We start from the raw sequence: 20,884 nt of genomic DNA on the forward strand, positions 1-20,884 counted from the left end.
TCCACCCTTCAGGCACTCTGCCTGTATTCCTGATGAAGGGCTTTTGCCCGAAACGTTGATTGTCCTGCTCCTCGGATGCTGCCTGAACTGCTGTGCTTTTCCAGCACCACTCTAGCCCAGAATCTGGTTTCCAGCATCTGCAGTCATTATTTTTACCTACACTCACCTGCATACACACACACTCATATACACTCTCTCTCATTCACACCACACACACATCACATACACACTCATACACCACACACACCACATATACACTCATACACCAGACTCACCATACACACACTCATACATTAGGAATACGAACAGAGTCTGCGAAAGATAAAGCTTATCAGACAAAAGGATCAGTATCTGGATACTTTTTCAGAAGTAAATAATGGAACAATGACAGTTGTACCGTTGATTTTGAGATCTCAGTTTTATTTGTAAGTTGACTGAGATTCTTCTGTCCTGGTTCCTTACGACTATGGCCGACTGACAGCAAACAGAGAGAGAGACTTTCATCCTCTGTTTACCTGCACTGCAGGGGTGTTTAATGGTTGTTCTCAAACTGCGACCATTACAGTGCACTAGTCCATGCACTAGGACATCAGGTTGCTAACACGTACACACCAGGATTGGAGCTTGATTTGAACTACTGTGCCTCTATATTCTTGAAAGAGAGAAAATCTGTCTGTTGCACAGATCACTCTCTTTTCTCCCGACTGTTCGGAAATACTCACAGAGGATGTGTATTGTATGTTTGCATGCTGTTTGTATTGCAGTTCTGCCTTTGATTCCTTCAGGTGCAAATTTCCTCTGCAGACAACCACTGGATTTATATCCTTGGCCATTTTTTGGCTTTTTTTTTCAAATAAAGACGTCTCAAATAAAAATTTAATATGTCCACAGGTGATCTGGGGTTATGATGTCCACACCATGGATAGGACAATATCAAGTTATTGCCATATGTATTATTATGAAGATTTAATATTCAGATGGGCGGCTTGGTGTCTCATTAGTCAGCACTGCTGCCTCACAGCGCCAGGGACCCGGGTTCGATTCCAGCCTCAGATGACCGTCTGTGTGGAGTTTGCACATTCTCCCCGTGTCTGCATGGGTTTCCTCCCACAATCCAAAGATGTGCAGGTTAGGGTGGCTTGGCCATGCTAAGTTGCGCATAGTGCACAGGGATGTGTAGGCTAGGTGGGTTAGCCATGGGAATGCAGGATCACAGGGTGGGAGGGGTCTGGGTCGGATGTTCTTCAGAGGGTTGGTGTGGACGTGATGGGCTGAACGGCCTGCTTCCGTACTGTCGGGGATTCTATGCAGCGACACATCTTAATGCGGTAGATTCTTTAAATCCCTACGTACGCATATAGATGGTGCAAAACCCGCGACAGAACTGTTTAAAAACAGTTCGAACCTCTCTCGTTAACAACTATTAAGTTGGAGTTTGAGTGGAGTCCGTATTATGGCGAAGGTAAATAAACAAGACCACCCATTAGAAAGCACACTGCGCTATCACTCAAGGGGATGTATGCTTGAAAACAGCTCTCTGGAGCATTGTGATCCCACTGCAGGATAAAACATAAAGTCTAATGTTGTCCCTCAGATGAACTTCCTCTGGGTTTGAAATGCTTAGCCAACACTAAATCTTCAGTTACTAATGAAAGCTGTGTCCGATTCCCTCCCCCCTCCCCCCCACCCCCACACCATCCCATTCCTTTGCTGGCTTGTGGTAATATTGAGCACACTAAGGCTTTTGCAGGCAATCCTCGAGTAAGTGGCCACAGATCAGATATAGTTTGCCACAGGGCTTTGTGCTTTCTGCTGCAGTGGGATGGTAATGGCAGGATTTTCCCCAGAGGGCTGTTTCTGCAGAAAGCAATGATATAGCAGCAAGGCGAACCTATCCACTTGTAGATGGCGTTCTTAGCTCTTCATCAGTAAATACCACAAATAAACTGACTGAGATATTGGGCAAAAATTATTTTTCAGATTAAGTGTGGAGATAGGTCTTAAAGCGGGTGGCAGTTTGACTTGGGGGTGCATCATCTTCTCGCATATGATTATATACAGAGGCAATGGTACCCAGTGGTACTATCACCGGACGGTTAATCCAGAGACAAAAGCTGTGGCGCTGGAAAAGCACAGCCGGTCAGGCAGCATCCAAGGAGCAGGAAAGTCGATGTATCGAGCATCAGCTCTTCATCAGGAATGTCCTGAAGAGCTTATGCCTGAAACGTCGTCTCTCCTGCTCCTCGGATGCTGCCTGACAGGCTGTGCTTCTCCAGCACCACACCTTTTGACTCTGACTATCCAGCATTTGCAGTCCTCACTTTCTCCTGTTAATCCAGAGACCCAGGTAATGTTCTGGGGACCTCAATTTGAATCCTGCAATGGCGGATGGTGGAATTTGAATTTAATTTAAGAATTGGAATTAAGGGTCTAAAGATGATCATGAATGGTTTGATGATTGTCAGGAAAAACCCAACTGCTGCACTGACATCCTTTAAGGAAGGAGACTGTCATCCTTACCTGATGTGGCCTACATGTGACACCAGACCCACAGCAATGTGGCTCACTCCTAACTGCCTTCTGGATAATTAGGGATGGGCAATAAGTGCTGGCCTAGCAGTGATGCTCACATCCTATGAATGAATAAAGGAAGATTCCAAAAGAACGTTACCCATTATGGGACCCAGTTTAAATTGAGGGGAGTCGGGCATTTGTATTGCAACAGTAGTGTCCTTATCTTTGAGCTAGGAGTCCAGGCTTCAGGTCCAACCTGTACCATAGGTGGGCAATACCAAATCAGACGGGTTGATTAAAAATGAGGGGTTTCTGATGGAGATGAAGATAAGTTTCTTTACTTTCAGAGGGTCTTCAGTCTGTGGACCCAAACAGCCAATTCCCTTCAGGATCTTAAAAACAGAAGGTGCTGGAGAAACTCAGCAAGTTCAGCAGCATCTGTGGAGAGAGGAGCAAGAGTTAATGATTTGAGTATGGTATGACTGAGGTTATCTCCTTCTGAAGAAGAGTCACAGCAGACTGTTTTTCTCTCTCCACAGGCACTGTTGAGTTTCTCCAGCATTCTCTATTTTTATTTCAGATTTCCAGGTCTGCAGGGTGACTACAGTGTGACTTTATGACACCATTTAGACTTCTGAAATTAACTCCACAGAGGCCGATGTCCCGTTACCCAGTCCCCCTTTATTTACAGGTAGAGAGTCCGTGACACTGATCCAGCTCCCTCAGAACCAGCTCTCAGAGTGAACAGAACCTCTGACCCTCCTGTTTATATCTATCAGCCAGGGCTCCCTGATTGGACCAGGTTAACAGCCCCAATCAGGGAACTCATATTCTATAGGGTCCACCTGGCTGTCCTTGTTACAATCACTATAACCTCCTCTATTAATAAGTGCAGACTTCAAACTTTATGTTGTTCAGCAACTGTTTTGTTTGATAGCACATATCAGGTCTTACCACATGAACACAGAGGCTACAAGAGCAGATCAGAGGCTAGGAATACTGTACCTCCCAACTCCCGAACGCCTGTCCATCATTTACAAGGCACAAGTCAGAAGTGTGATAGAATACCAAAGATGATCGTGAATCCATCCCGAGTTATCTTCAGGATTATATAGTGAGGACTGAAGCAAAATACTTGTTTGATTCACCTCCCATCCCTTCAGTTTTCCACTATTAAATCTTCAGACTCACTTTTTATAGGATCAGATCACTTTGTTAACTTGTTTCCTTTTTAAATATTTATAGGAACTCTTAATATCTCTTTTTATTCATATTTCTGGCAAACTATCTTTTTCTCTTTACTCTAATTTTTCCCTACTTATTAATTTTTAAACTATTAAAAAAATTCTTTCCACTTGACTTGCCAAGTGACTCCGCACGATGATATGCCTTTTCATGACTCTATGACTCTGTGACACTTATGACTGTACGAATCTATGACATTATGACACTATGGCAGTATGACTCTATGACATTGTGATGCTATAACACAATGACACTATGACTCTATGACATAATGACTCTATGACTATGACACTATGACATTATGACACTATGACTCTGTGAATCTATGACTCTATGACACTATAACACAATGACTGTATGACTCTAAGAATCTATGACACGAGCACATTATGAAACGATGACTCTATGAATTTATGATACTATAACACAATGACGTTATGACTCTATGACACCATGGCACTAAGACCAGATATTTATATGACACTATGACATGATGATTCTATGACACTATGACACACTGGCTAAGGCCTTCTACTCTTTGCCCCTTGTTTGAGGTGTAGTGGCCCTCAGGTTAAGCCCATCTCCCCAGTTGCCCCTCTCTAATGAGAAGACATTCTGGTTATTTTACCAGGAAGACCTCAATGATATTCACAGAAATCATAGAATCGCTACAGTGTGGAAACAGGCCATTTGGCCCAACAAATCCACACCTATGCTCTGAAAAGCAACCCACCCTGACACATTACCCTATCCTATTACTCTACATTTGCCGCTGACTAATTCACCTAACCTACACAGTCCTGATCACTATGGGGCAATTTAGCATGGCCAATCCACCTAAGCTGCACATCTTTGGGAGGAAACTGGAGCACCCGGAGGAAATCCACACAGACACGGCGCAAATGTGTAAACTCCACACAGACAGTCGCCCGAGGCTGGAATCGAACCCGGGTCTCTGGTGCTGTGAGGCAGCAGTGCTAACCACTGATTTTTCCTTCAAAGCCAAAGGTATTCCATCACCCTTACCCACATGATATCATTTTATTGGGCAGTGCTTAATTAAGTTGTCAACATTAACCTTTTCAAACCTTTACATCCTTATCCAACAGAAACAAGGTACTATTATCTCATTGGCATAGTGAGGGCATTGAGAGGGTCTTGTTGGCATTAGGTATATGGTAATTCAACTGTAAGCAAAATTAACCAAAAATGATGATGTAAATGTTTTGCTTTTCATTCAGTCATTTCCAGATGACGTTAAGTTAAACCATCCAATAGAATTTCTGACGAACTATATTTATCCAAAATAATATCTTTAATGCTTCACATTAGAAAAACAAAATATATGCTCCTTAAAACTCTTTGCTTGAGCTTTTGGTCACCTATCAAAATTTTTGTTTCTGTGGCTCAAAGGTATAATTAATATTGCTTTTGTGAAGTACCATAGGCTGTCTTACTACCTCACATTCACTATGTTAATGCAAATAGTTGTTGTTCTTTCCATTTCAAGATGGCCGACTTGATGAACCTATGGAGGAAAATTGCCGCCGGCATATCAAGGGGCTGTGACCTCCTACAGACTTACGGCTCTCCAAGACAGCTCTCCTCTCTCAATTGTGGTCCACTGTTGATGGACCTTCAATTTCCCGAACTCAAAACTCTGGAATTCCCACCCTAAACTCCACTAGTGCCTTTACACCACTCCCCCTTATAACCTACTTCTCAGATCAAATGTTTTCTCACCTGGCTGAATAGCCCCAAATCTGCAGCTCTGCAGCAGATTTGACCAGGTAAGGGGTCCGTGAAGCACCTTAACGAATATTTCTCATCAGTATTTACCATGGAGAAAGACATAGGAGCCAGGGAGATAAATAGCGATGTCTTCAAAAGAGTCCATGATATAGAAAAGGAGGTGCTGGAGGTCTTAAAATGCATAAAGGTAGATAAATGCCCAAGACCTGATCAAATATATCCCAGGACGTATTGGGGAGCTAGGGAGGAAAATGTGGGGCACCTTGCAGAGATACTTGCATCATCTACAGACACGAGTGAGGCACCAGGAGACTGGAGAGTGGCTATTTAAGAAAGGCTGCAAGAAAACGTTAGGGATCTGTTAGACAGGTGATCCTGGCATCAGTGGTGGGTAGGTTTTGGAGGGGATTCTGAGAGATAGGATATACATCCATTTGGGAAGGCAAGGTCTAATTGGGGATAGTCAGCATAGCTTTGTGCATGGGAAATCATGTCTCACGAACTTGATTGAGATCTTTGAAGAGGTGACCAGGAAGATTGATGAAAGCAGGATGTAGACCTCGTCAAAGGGTGCAGTGCTGGAAAGGCACAGCCGGTCAGGCAGCATCCGAGGAGCAGGAGAGTTGACGTTTCAAACATAAGCTCTTTATAACCTCTTCCTGATGAAGAGTTTATGCTCGAAATGACAGCTCTCCTGCTCCTCGGATGCTGCCTGATGGCTGTGCTATTTCAGCACCACACTCTTCGACTCTGATCTCCAGCATCTGCAGTCCTCACTCTCTCCCTGAATGTAGACGTTGTCTACCTAGACTTTAGCAAGGCCTTTGACAACATTCCACCTGGTAGACTGATTAATTTGGTTTGATCACATGGAATACAGGGAGATCCATCTATTTGGATAGAGAACTGGCTCAAAGGTAGAAGACAGAGGGTGGCGGTGGAGGATTGTTTTTCAGACTGGAGGCCTGTGACCAGCGGAGTGCCACAAGGATCGGTGCTGGATCCACTGCTTTTCATCATTTATATAAATAGTTTGGATGTGAACAGAAGGGGTATGGTTAGTAATTTTGTGGATGACACCAAAATTGGTGGTATGTTGGACAGTGAAGACGGTTATCTAAGAGTATAATGGAAACTTGAATCAACTGCACCAGTGGGCCAAGGAGTGGCAGGTGGAGATTAATTCAGATAAATGTGAGGTGTTGTATTTTGGTAAGACAAACCAGGGCAGGACTTACACTCTGTTAATTGGTGAGTGTTGCTGAACAAAGAGGCCAAGTGGTGCAGGTATATAGTGCCTTGAGAGTTGCTCCACAGGTGGACAGGATAGTGAAGAAGGCATTTAGCATGTTTGCCTTCATTGGCCCGAGCAATGAGTACAGGAGTTGGGACATCATGTTACGACTGTACAAGACATTGGTAAGGCCACGTTTGGAGTATAGCATACAATTCTGGCCTCCCTGCTATAGGAAGGCTGTTATGAAACTGGAAAGGGTGCACAAAGGATTTACAAGGATGTTACCAAAACTGGAAGATTTGAGTTATAAGGGGAGCCTGAATAGGCTGGGATTTTTTCCCCTGGAGCGTAGCAGGCTGAGGGGTGACCTTATCGAGATTTATAAAATCATGAAGGGCATAGATGAAGTGAATAGCCAAGGTCTTTCCCCAGGGTAGGGGTGTCTAAACTGGAGATAGGTGAGAGGGTAAAGATTTACAAGGGACCTGAGGGGCAACTTTGACATGCAGAGGGTGCTGCGTGTATGGCCAGAGGAAGTGGTAGATCCTGTATGACCCTATGACTCTGACGTTGTCTACGAGCATTAAGATGTGACCTCTTTATATGCTACAGTGAAATTTGTTGCTGTTTCTTACTTACTTCTGAAGAGCCAAGGGATCTCTAATGGTTAAGTCCTGGTACCCTGCGTAGAGAGTGGGATGCAGTCTGTATAATCCAGTGTTGCACATACTGCTATCTTTAGCATGGAGTAACTCCAAGCCTTGTCTCAGTGAAGAGAGAGAGAACTCTGTCTATGATTTACTATCCTCAGGTCTGCCAAGCTGGCTTGTTTACAATGGACTGCTCTCCCTCTTGTGACAGGATTATCTTCAGTGCTTCTGCCCATTGACGTCACCTTGCTCTGTTTGCCTGCACTTATCTGATTGTGGAAAGTTCTGGAATGTTCAGGATTTATTGCCTGCACTGCAGAAAGAGCCGCTAATAACATTGGTGTGCAGGTGGTGTTCATCACTGAAATCAAAGCGAGTTTCCTTTTTCAAATGAATCCAAACAATCATTTCTAACGATTCCTCACAGAAGCTCCAAATGTTGAAACTGAAAATTACTGAATGCTTAGAATCTAATTAACTGTTTCTGGACCATTTGGTCAGGGCATGGGCTGAAGACTTTGCTTTAATGTTGCTCTTTTACTTCTGTGCTGTGTTCGGAGTGATGCTGAGGGAAGGCCGTTGAGCTCAATTTGAACTTTCAGTGGATGAGTTTCAAAGGAGTTAAAATTGGACCTAAATTGGCTTCCGAAGAAAGATGAGACAGTGATTGAATTGTGAATTGGCCTTGATATTGTGCAGATTCCTATTTTTTTCTCCAATTTGGAAAGGTTGCTTGAAATCTGGGTTTGGTAAGAGAGGTTTGTTGGAAGTTCAGAAATCAGGACAGGTATATGGACTTGAGACAAATCAGTACAGTTTCAGACCAGGCCTTTGACCTTATCATGGAACCTGGGCAATGAGTAAGAAAGGATCACCCAAAACAAGATGACGTCCGGTGTGACACCTTTAATTTTGGGTTTTTTTCTAAGCGCTTTGAAGACCTGTTAAGGATGCTAGAAATACTCAGCAGATTGAAATCTGAGGAACGAATCCTTGAAAGCGGAACAGGCCAAGGAAGTATGGTTAGTAAGTTTGCAGATGACACCAAAATTGATGGTGTCGCGGACAGTGAAGAAGGCCAACTCAAGAGTATAACAGGATCTTGATCAGATGGGTCAATGGGCCAAGGAGTGGCAAAGGGAGTTTAATGTAGATAAATGTGAAATGTTGCATTTTGGGAAGGCAAATCAGGGCAGCACTTTTACACTTAATGGTAGGAGCCTGGATTGTGTTGCAGAACAAAGAGACTTTGAGGTACAGGTGCAAAGATTCTTGAAAGTGGAGTTGCAGGTAGATAGAATAGTAAAGAAGGCATTTGGTACGCTTGCCTTCATTGGCTAGAGCATTGAGTATAAGAGTTTGGATGTCATGTTACAGCTATACAGACATTGGTAAGGCCACTTTAGAACACTGCGAGAGTGCAGAAAAGATTTACAATGATGTTGCTAAAACTGAAGGGTTTGAGCCAAAGGGAGAGGCTGAATAGGCTGGGGCTGTCTTCCCTGGAGAGTCAGAGGCTAAGGGGTGACCTTATAGAGGTTTATAAAATCATGAGGGGCATGGAAACGGTAAGTAGAAAAGATTTGTTTCCTCGGGTGTGGGAGTCTAAAATTAGAGGGCATAGGTTTAAGGTTAGAGGGGAAAGGTATAAGACAGGCCTGAGGGGTAATTTTTTTCACGGAGAGGATGGTGTGTGTATGGAGTGAGCTGCCAGAGGAAATGGTGGAGTCTGGTACAATTACAACATTTAAAAGGCATCTGGAGGGTAGGAAGGTAAAAATCACACCACACCAGGCTATCGTCCAACAGGTTTGTTTGGAGGCACTAGCTTTCAGAGTGTGGCGCTTTGAAAGCTAATGCTTCCAAATAAACCTGTTGGACTATAGCCTGGTGTGGTGTGATTTTTAACTTTGTCCACCCCGGTGGCATCTCCAAATCGTGAATAGGAGAGGTTAAGAGGGATATGGACCAAATGCTGGTAAATGGGACGAGGTCAAATTGGGATGTCTGGTCAGTACTGAGTCGCACTGATGAGTCTGTTTCCATGTTCTGCGACTCTATTAAAATGTGCCACATCTCGATGGCCGCTCTGGTGGATGAAGACTACAGTTAAGCAAGATCTCCCGCGTCCCCTTCTTCAGTTCCTTGGTGGAGCCAGGGGTGGGGACAGAGGTGATGGAAAGACCCCCTTTTTTGAATTTAACATCGTGCTCAGACCTGTCAGTGGTAGAGGGAGAGTTTCTCTTCTCCTACGACCTGTCAGTGGTAGAGGGAGAGTTTCTCTTCTCCTACGTTGACAAATAAGTTCTGGAAACATCGGAAATGGAAACACAGGGTGTTCAGCCAATCAAGTCTCTTCTGCTCTTCAACTAGATCATGGCTGACCTTCGTGCTCAATTGGATTTCCCCATATCTCTTGAAGTCTTGAACATACACAATGACTGGGGTAGTGAACCCCTCAGAGCAGCAAATTCCAGAGACTCACCACCCCCTGAGTGAAACCATCCCTCACCTCAGTGTTAAGTGGCCTACCTCTTATTCCGATACCACGTCTCTCGATCCTAGAGCAGCCAGCCAAGAGAAACATCCTTGTCAATCTACATGGCAATCCCTGTCATCATTTTGTAAGCTTCAATGAGGTCGCCTCTCATTCTCCAAAACGTTAAAGATTATGGGCCCCGTCTCCTCAAGCTCTCCTAGCAACATCGGAACAGGAGTAGGCCATTCAGCCCCTCCAGCTTGCTCCACCACTCAATAAGATCACAGCTGATCTGTGGCCTAACTCCATATCCGCAAAAGATAATCCCACCATCCCAAGGATCAGGTTGGTGAAGCTTTCTTGCATTCCCTCTATGGAAAAAGTATTCATCTTCAGGCAAGGAGACCAAAATTACACACAATATTCCCAGTGCTCCCTCACCAAGGCTCCATGACTACGGGACCTCTTTACTCCTTAACTCAAACTCTCCTGCAATTTCTGTCAAGATTCCATTTGCCTATCTGCTTGTTTGTTGTCTCTACACATTAGCTTTCAGTAACTCGTGTATGAGGGCATCCAGGTCCTTTTCAAGATCAACACTTTCCAACCTCTCATCCACTGAGAATTAGTTTCCGTTTCTGTTTCTCTTACTACAGTGGATCACTTCACATTTCTCTGCATTATATTCCATCTACAAAGATATTGCTCAATCACATTGCCTTTCTAAATCACCTTGAAATCTCCAGAGTCTGAAAAAAAACACAACTTCCTTTTCATAACTCCATGTTGACTATGTCTAACCCTTCCTGATGAAGGGCTTTTGCCCGAAACATTGATTTTCCTGCTCCTCAGATACTGCCTGACCTGCTGTGCTTTTCCAGCACCACTCTAATCTTGACTCTAATCTCCAGCTTCTGCAGTACCCACTTTCTCCTATGTCTAATCCTACCTTATTTGCTAAGTGTTCAGACATTGCATCCTTTGTTATGATTCTACTGTTGATGTCTGGTTTGTCATTCCCCAATTTTATCTCTCCCTCCTTCCTAAATAATTCTGCTACAGTTTGCTTCCGGAATTCTGGAACTTAGAGCCCAGGAAGTTGAAGGCACCTTACATTATCACGTTGCTGTTTGTGGGATCTTGCTGTGTGCAACTTGATGGCCATGTTTCCTACATTACTGCTGTGAGTACATTTCAGAAGCAAAATAGTGCCGGAGATCTCAAGCAAGCACAAGAAGTGCTGAAGCAACTCAGCAGATCTGGCCAATTAGTGGTGAGAGAAAAACAGAATTAAGCTGGGGGTGTGTTGCTAAACAAAGAGACCTTGGGGTGCAGGTTCATAGCTCTTTGAAAGTGGAGTCACAGCTGGAGAGGATAGTGAAGAAGGCATTTGGTAGGCTTGCCTTTATTGGTCTGTGCATCGAATATAGGAGTTGGGAGGTCAACTTTACAGGATATTGGTAAGACCACTTTTGGAATATTGAGCAATTCTGGTCTCCCTGCTATGGGAAGGATGTTGTGAAACTTGAAAGGGTTCAGAAAAGGTTTACAAGGATGTTGCCAGGTTTGGAGGGTTTGAACTGTTGATTGGAGGCTGAATAGGCTGGGGCTGTTTTCCCTGGAGTGTCGGAGGCTGAGGGGTGACCATATAGAGGTTTATAAAATCACAAGGGGCATGGATAGGATAAATAGACAAGGTCTTTTCCCTGGAGTAGGGGAGTCAAGACTAGAGTGCATAGGTTTAAGGTGACAGGGGAAAGGTTTTAAAGGGATTTAAGGGCCAATGTTTTCATGCAGAGAGTGGTGCGTGTATGGAATGAGCTGCCAGAGCAAGTGGTGGAGGCTGGTACAATTATAACCTTTAAAAGGCATCTGGATGGGTATATGAATAGGAAAGGGTTAGGGATATGGGCCTGGTGATGGCAAATGGAACTGGATTAATTTAGGATATCGGGTCAGCACGGACGAGTTGGACCGAAGAGTCTGTTTCTGTGCAGTAAAATAATGAGAGGTAAAGAGTTAATGGTAGTGTCTTTTCCCTAGAATGGGGGATTCAAGACTAAGGATCTTAATGTTAAAATGCGAGGAGCGAGGTTTAAAAATACATAAAGGGCAAATTTTCACAGAGGGTGGTTTGTCTGTGGAACGAAATTCCTGAGGAAGTGATGGATGTGGTTACAATTACAATTATTAAGAAATATTTGGATAAGTACACGAATAGGAAATATTTGGAAGGATATGGGCCAGGAGCAGGCAGGTGGGACTAAATTAGTTTGGGATTATGGTCGGCATGGGCTGGTTGGACCGAAGGGTCTGTTCCCATGGTGTATAACTCTAAGAATCATCTGAGTCTAGTATGAACTACCAGTTCTGAAAAAGAGTCACATGGACTCAAAACATTTTTTCTCTCTCCACTGATGCTGCCAGACCTGTTGAGTTTCCTTGCACTTTCTGTGTTCGTTTCAAAAGGCTTTAATTAGCTGTGAAGTGCTCTTGGAAGCTCAGGCGGTGGCGAAAAGTTCCAAATGAGTGCAAATCTTCAAATAATACCTGCCAAAAACACACAGGCCTGTTGTGAAACTTAATCATCTTTTCTGTAATGAGACACCAGTTCCAATGTGTCGATAATCTTCATGAAGTAAATTCCCCGCCATTCAGATTCCCGCCTGAGCTACTGGAGTGAAGTCCTCGCTTTTAAACTGACGTGAGAACCTCTTTCGTGGAAGGAATGGGATTGACGTAATGGCATCCGAATTCAGAAGAGTTAACAAAATAGCAACCCTCCCGGAGATGTTAATGCCATTTTTAGTTTAGCTCCAATGGTTCTGCATAATCAAGCTTTCTCTCGCCATTCATAATTAATCGTGGTCAGCTCTCAGAAGGCACGAGTCTATGCTCGCCTGTTCCCAGACAGGACACAAAATGTCTCCATTCCATGAATATTTCATGATTGGCCATTAATAAAACATGCCACGTTAAAAATGAAGAGGATCGAGATAGGAGCATGACATTGGCAGCTCAGTGTTAACCCTGATGGTGGGCTATGTCCAACACGCAAGCTATTCGAGAATAGATTCTGCCTGGTCAGACCTTCTCTCTGATAATTGATTGTCAGATACAACCAATTATTCCTCCCAACTGGTCCACCAGTGTCCTCTTGTGGCATAGTGGTAGTGTCCCTACCCCTGGAATCCTAGGTTCAAATCCCACCTGCTCTGGAGCTGTGTAATAATATTTCTGAATAGGTTGATTAGGAAAAATAGGTTAAGTTTGAAAACTATTCAATCAGCAGGAGCGACGGTGCTGTTGAAGTAGTGTCACCGGGCTTGGAATTCAAAGCTTACAGATCTTAGGCTCAAATTTAACTGTCGTAGCTGATGTGATTTAAATCCAATTAATAACAATTTGAAATTGGTCCCTCATCTTTGCGAAGGAGACCGTGATTAAAGTGTTGTGGGGAAAATCACCAGCCTCAGAGTCAGAGTCGGGGTTCAACGACAGAGTTTACTGAACAAGGAAATACCAGAGCTCCAGGAGAGAAAGACACCAACAGCACAGTGGTCAGCTGCGAGTCTTCTCTCCCCCCAGAGCACAGGTCAAGATACTTTTATACATTATGTAATATAATAGGTCAGTGATGAGGTTATTCTCTTTGTAACATGGTCAGTTTCAGTGCAGTCATTGTCAGTTCCAGCACAGCCTTTGTTCATTTCAGCGTGGTCATTGTCAGTTTCAGCGCAGACATTGTCAGTTTCAATGTCTGCACGGAAGTCCATTGCTGTTGTAATGGGCGCTAATCGCTCTTCCTGAGAAGGTGATTCCTGCAGCCCTGGCTAATATCACTCTGTATTGAGTCCGTATTCAAGCTGTTAGCATTTCTAGCAAAGGTGTTGGCTAGACGCAGACACTTCGACGGGCAGTGTACGCTACTCATGTGTATTCCCTCCTCCACCCGCCTTAAACTAATCAACTGGGTTGTCTGTGCATTGTGCTGGAATTCTAGTGGCCCCAGGCAGTGTCTGTGTTTGCTCTGCTGTTGTGGTCCGGCAGCCATCTTGTGTGTGAAGTGGCCAACTTATGGCTCAGCGGCCATCTTGTGTGTCCGTGTGCCTAGTGTCACCCTACACTGTGCCATCTCCCACTTCAAAAGTAAAAACCCATCAGGTTCTCAAATGTACTTTGAGGGAAGGAAATCCTTAATTCCCACTTGCCCTGGCCTCCATATGATACCAGACCCACTGTTGACTTCAGGATATTCCGAACAAGTCATTCAGCTTGAGGGGCAATTGAAGCCAGTTTGAAGTGCATTGAAGAAGACATCAAAAGGTATGGATGAGGGCTTCAGCAGTCGATGAGCTGAGGCAGGAGTGGAGTCGGATGGGAATAAACAATGTCAGTGATGGTGTGGTCAGAAGGTAACCCACTTGGTTCACTAATGGGTAGGGAAATCTGCCGTCCTTACCTGGTCTGGCCTCTACGTGATTCTAGACCCACAGTCATGTAGTTGATTCTTAACTTCCCTCTGAGACGGTTCAAGCAAGCAACTCAATTCAAGGGGTAATTAGGGATGGGTAACTAAGGCTGACCCTGCCATTGACCTCCACATCCCATGAAAGAAAAGGGTCTTCTGCCCCTCCATTTTGTGACTGGCATCCCCTGCTTCTTATGGGGTGTTGTCTCAACTTGCTGCTGTCAGTTTTGATGTCAACGTCTTTGCCTATTTGGACTGATAAAGTCATACAACGTGGAAGCAAATCCTTCAGTCCGTGCTGACCATGTTGCCAAACTAAACCAGTCCCCCCTGCCTGCTCTTGGCCCACATCCCTCCAAACCTTTCTGATTCATGTCCCCATCCAAATGTTTTTTAAATGTTCTAATTATACCCACATCCATTTCTTCCTCTGGCGGTTCATTCCTCACTGAAACCACTCTCTGTATAAAAGAAATGCCTCTCGTGTCCTTTTTAAATCTTTCTCCTCCCACCTTAAAAATCTGCCCCCTAGGTTTGAACTCCCCCACCCAAGGGAAAAGACCCTTGTCATTCACCTTATCCATATGCTTCATGATTTTATAAACCTGTATAAGGTCGCCCCTCAACCTTCTAAGCTCCAGTGAAGAAATGCCTCAGTCTTTCCGGTGTATTTTTATATCTCAAACCCTCCATCTCTGGTGACATCCTGGTGAATCCTTTCTGAACCTCTCCAGTTTAATAATATCCTTCCAATAACAGGGTGACCTGAACTGGGCAGGGTACTCCAGAAGAAGCCTCACTAATATCCTGTACAACCTCAACATGCTGTCCCAACTCCTATGCTTGGTCTGATAAGTGAAATGTTATGTCTCTGAGTCAGAAAGTCCGTGGGTTCAAATCTGAATCCCACTCTATCTCCTGATGAAGGGCTTATGCCTGAAACATCGACTCTCCTGCTCCTTGGATGCTGCCTGACCTGCTGAGCTTTTCCAGTACTTTCTGACTCTGACTCTTCAGCATCTGCAGTCCTCACTTTCTCCCAATACCTAGCTCAGAAACAAAAAGACTAATTCTCTGATTATTATCACATTACTGCCATCTCTGAACTTGCTGCATACAATTTGACTGGGATCTTCCTCTCTGTCATAACAGCAACACTGGAAAAGTCTTGCATTGACTGTGAGACACGTTGAAACATTCTGAGGCTGGGAATGCAAGTTCTTACTTCTGTTTTCAAACACTGCACGGTCTTTTATTTCTCCATTAGCTTTCAAAAGACAGCACGCTCTGTAAATATTGGCATTCACAAACGGGGACTCGACTTCAGCCAATCACGCTCCTGTTGTCCTCCAAGACAATCTTTGAGAATCTTAATAGTGGTCTTTGCAAATGGGAAAATAATTTTCAGAAGTGTTACACTGGAGTTCCGGGAATCAATGCACCTTGCCATGACGTGAGAGTTGAATTCCTTTTCAAATCATTGCCGAATGAGATCATTACTTTTGCCCTCTTATTCAGCTGAAAACCCTCTCTCGAAACCTCCTCTAAGTTGGTCCATTTTTGCAAACAAACCTTTACCTCTCTCCATGGGACAAGGTCAATCATGGAATGGATTTTACTCTTGGGACCAATGGTAGTGGATCTGAGGTTGGTCTAGATTTTCCTCTGCCCAATCATGTCCAAATGAAGATGCTTCAGACTCCTTCTGAAGTTGCCCATTGGATCCTCCTCATACTCAATGATTCTGATTGGGACTGAGTGTTGGTTCCTTTAATGGTGCTGCCCGGGTAATCTTTAATTGCATCCTTTCCAGAAGCATTTGCTACAAGTGCATCTCAACGCACTTTCGAAAGTATTGGAGGATAATTCCCCAATGAGTAATTCCATTTTGAAAGAGAATGTTCAGACATAGCCAGGAGCTTTACTGAGCTGCACAACCAAATGAATACGCCAGAGACATTGCATTATGGGTTCACCCATCACATTCACTAACACACACTTTCCTCTGAGTGGCACTTAGGCTGATTAATATTTCATTGCATTTCATTAAGTGAGAGTTTGCTCCCATTGGATTTCACTGTTTTTTTGCTTTCATTCCTGAGCATCCATTTCTGCCTCTCCAGTGTCATCTCTTTACCCTTCACTGCCACTAGATTTTTTTCTATCTCTACTGTCTTTCTTTCCTATTTCAGTCTTTTATTTTCATTTCCATCTTCTCTCATTCTCTCTTTCGCAAACCACTTTCCATTCAACATTCCGTGCCTGGAGTGTGCTGATGTAGGTGCAGTGGCTCAGCATTTAGCACTGCTGCCTCATAGTGCCAGGGACCTGGGTTCGATCCCACCCTTGGGTGACTGTCTGTGTGGAATTTGCACATTCTCCCCGTGTCTGTGTGGGTTTCCTTGGGGTGCTCTGGTTTCCTCCCACAGTCCAAAGATGTGCAGGTTAGGTACATTGACCATGGTTAGTTACCCTATAGTGTTCAGGGATGTGTGGGTTAGCCATGCAACATGTGAGTCTGGATGGATGCTGATTGGTGCAGACTCAACGGACCGAATGGCCTCTTTCTGCCTTTTTAGGGATTTTATGACATCCCCTTATCCATGACAGTGACTCTGCTTGGATGGAGGGTAGAGAATTGGTAACAACTCCACTTACCAGTTCAGAAGAGAGCTCAAATTGAATATAGATCAGATATAGATGTGGAATGCAAAACCTGACGCATGGGCTTTTTCGCTTTTAATTTTCCTTTTTTACAACAGTCATAGAGTCATGGAGATGTACAGCACGGAAACATACCCTTTGGTCCAACTCTTCCATGCTGACCAGATATCCCAACCCAATCTCATCCGCCTGCCAACACCCAGACCATATCTCTCCAAACCCTTCCTATTCATATACCCATCCAGATGCCTTTTAAATGTTGTAATTGTACCAGCCACCATCAGTTCCTCTGGCAGCTCATTCCATACACGTACCACCCTCTGCATGAAAACGTTGCCCCTTAGATCTCTTTTATATCTTTCCCCTCTCACCCTAAACCTATGCCCTCCTGTTCTGGAGACCCCGACTCCAGGGAAAAGACCTTGTCTATTTACCCTATCCATGCCCCTCATGATTTTATAAACCTCTATATTTCACCCCTCAGCCTCCGATGCTCCAGGGAGAACAGCCCCAGCTTATTCAACCTCTTCCTATAGCTCAAATCCTCCAACCCTGGCAACACCCTTGTAAGTCTTGTCTGAGTCCTTTTAAGTTTCACAATATCCTTCCGATAGGAAGGAGACCAGAATTGCACACAATATTTCAACAGTGGCCTAACCAATGTCCTGTCTGCAACATGACCCTCCAACTCCTGTACTCAGTACTCTAACCAATAAAGGAAAGCATACCAAATGCCTTCTTCACTATCCTATCCTATCTACCTGCGACTCTACTTTCAAGGAGCTATGAACCTGCGCTCCAAGGTCTCTTTGTTCTGCTAAGATTTGCTTACTTAAGCTAAGAAAATTTGCAAAGTTATAGGGACTGGACAGGAGGAGTGAAATGAATTGGAAAGCTTTACAAAAGAGTTAGCATGGTTATGGCAGGCTGAATGGCATCTGTTTGTGATTCTCTTCTGCAATTGTCTAGGTGGCTCAGTGGTTAGTACTGCTGCCTCACAGTGTCAGGGACTTGGGTTCGATCCCTGCCTCAGATAACTGTCTGTTTGGAGTTTGCACGTTCTCCCCATGTCTGAGTGGGTTTCCTCCCTCATTCCAAAGATGTGCAGGCCAGGTAAGTTGCTAAATTACTCATAGTGCTAGGTGCATTAGTCAGGGGGTAAATATAGGGTAGAGGAATGGGTCTGGGTGGGTTCTTTACGGAGGGTTGGTGTGGACTTGTTGGGCCAAAGGGCCTGTTTCCATACTGTAGGGAATCCAACTGAATTCTTCCTCCCTTCCTGAAGCACAGTAACACGCTCAGATCTGAAAATACTCCCTGCCTTCTGAAGCACAGTTCAAGCCTTTGATGCTTTATTGGATTAAGAGCACAAACTGTCAGTTTTCTCTTTTATTTTAAATTTAGGTCTGGCCATGAATCTGAAAAGAGTCAACAATGGAAATCGAATGTCATGCTGCGAACTAATAGGATTGAGGGATTTTCAAGTTCTATTACATTGTGCAAAACAGAGGGGCTGAATGGCCTACACTAACATAGAATTAAGAGTGAGCCAGTTAGCTCCTTGAATGTGACACTCTGCAATGGTCACTTCCTGCCGTGGCCCAATACCCTTTAATCCCTATTGCAGTAGGACATTGAAGAATACAAATAGCCTGAAGGTCATGAGGCTAGGATCCTTTATTCTAATCATATAGTTTCTTTACAAACATGGAGGGAAATTAAAGTTAAACAAGGAATATAGTTCTAACATGGAATTAAGCCAATGGTTCACGTCTGGATGAGGAAATCCTTTGTCTGCCTTTTCCTCTTTCCATGAGACATCGTACTGACAAAGGTAAAAACAATGACTGCAGATGCTGGAAACCAGATTCTGGATTAGTGGTGCTGGAAGAGCACTGCAGTTCAGGCAGCGTCCGAGGAGCAGCGAAATCGACGTTTCGGGCAAAAGCCCTTCATCAGGAATAAAGGCAGAGAGACTGAAGCGTGGAGAAGGCTCTTTGCCTTTATTCCTGATGAAGGGCTTTTGCCCGAAACGTCAGTTTCGCTGATCCTTGGATGCTGTCTGAACTGCTGTGCTCTTCCAGCACCACTAATCCAGAATTGTACTGACAAAGACATTCCTTCGGGCAGAGATGGCACGTGTGCCTGCTTGTGCTCCCCTGCTCGGTGCTCTCCCATACCATCGCCATCTTGCTGCTGAGGCCTCGTTACACTGTCATGAACAAAGGTCCTGAGGAAGGGTTACACCCAAAACGTCGACTTCCCCACCTCCTGATGCTGCCTGGCTTGCTGTGTTCTTCCAGCCTCCTGCCTGTCTACCTTGGATTCCAGTATCTGCAGTTTTTTTGTCTCATGAACAAACATCTACCAATCTTGCATCAATTGCGGTTTCTGGAAGAGAATTTTAAACTTTTACTGCCCTTTGTGTGTAGAAGTCTTTCCTGAAAGATTTGGTAATAATTTTTTGAGGAGAAAGTGAGGTCTGCAGATGCTGGAGATCAGAGCTGAAAATGTGTTGCTGGAAATGCGCAGCAGGTCAGGCAGCATCCAGGGAACAGGAGAATCGACGTTTTGGGCATAAGCCCTTCTTCAGGAATATTTGACTATGTCACCTAGGCCTGGATTCCCTTCGCCAGTAGCCATGATTTGGAGATGCTGGTGTTTGAGTTGGGTGTACAAAGTTAAAAATCACACAACACCAGGTTATAGTCCAACAGGTTTAATTGGAAGTTCCGGATGAACCACCTAATGAAGGAGCAGTGCTCCGAATGTTAGTGCTTCCAATTAAACCTGTTGGACTATAACCTAGTGTTGTGTGATTTTTAACTTAGCCAGTAAGAACAATTTAACCCTACCATCCTAATTTTGCTTTATTTTGATGAATGTACTTTAATAAAATTGGTCCTTAATCTTATTCCAGGGGGTGCAATCTTAGCTTGTCCAATCTTTCCTCATTATTTGACCTTTGGAGTCTCTGTATTGCTTTGCTAAGCCAACAAACACTGTTTCTAATGCCAAGATATCTTTTCTAAGCAGTTTTATACTGAACCACTCATAGTATTTCAGAGGGTACCTAACCAGGGCTTTGTATCATAGAATTTGTAGCATTTGGCCTATTGAGTCCATACAGACCATCCAAAGAGCATCATATCCAGACGCCCCCCAGACTTGTAACTCTGCATTTCGGTGGCTAAACCACCTAACTTACACATCCCTGAACACTATGGGCCAATTTAACATGGCCAATCCACCTAACCTGCACATCTTTGGACTATGGCAGGAAAACTGGAGAAGCCAGAGGAACCCACGCAGACGTGGGGAGAACATGCAAACTCCACACAGTAGCCCAATAATGGAACTGAACCCAGATCCCTGGCACCGTGAGGCAGCAGCATTAATCACAGGGTCTATGTCTTTGTATTCTAATTCTTTATATCCTGTACTAGGTAATAATGTATATACCTGTTTCTGTTAATCCTTTGCACTCCTAATGCTTTGCATTATGTACAAAGTACGGTGTTTTATCCTTTATCAGTCTACATTAGATTAACCCTAAACCTAACCCTAAACTCCTTTTAGTCTGCAACTCCCCTTACACCCACCTCCAGTCCTGAAGAAGGGTTGCACCTGAAACATTGACTTCTCCACCTCTTGATGCTGCCTGGCTTGCTCTGTTCCCCCAGCCTTCTGCTGGTCTAACTTGAAATCCATTTAGTTCATCAGGGCTTGTTGACAAACCTACAAGAGGACTGTGTGCTTTGCCTGATTGACAGTTTTATGAGTGATTAAATGTATGAAGAGGTTTTTTTTAAATAATTGTTATTTATTTTGAACAATTTATAAGCATTTGTGATAGACTTAGAAGTCTTCCT

This window comes from Chiloscyllium plagiosum, chromosome 40 (assembly GCF_004010195.1).
Source record: "Chiloscyllium plagiosum isolate BGI_BamShark_2017 chromosome 40, ASM401019v2, whole genome shotgun sequence".
NCBI lineage: Eukaryota > Metazoa > Chordata > Chondrichthyes > Orectolobiformes > Hemiscylliidae > Chiloscyllium > Chiloscyllium plagiosum.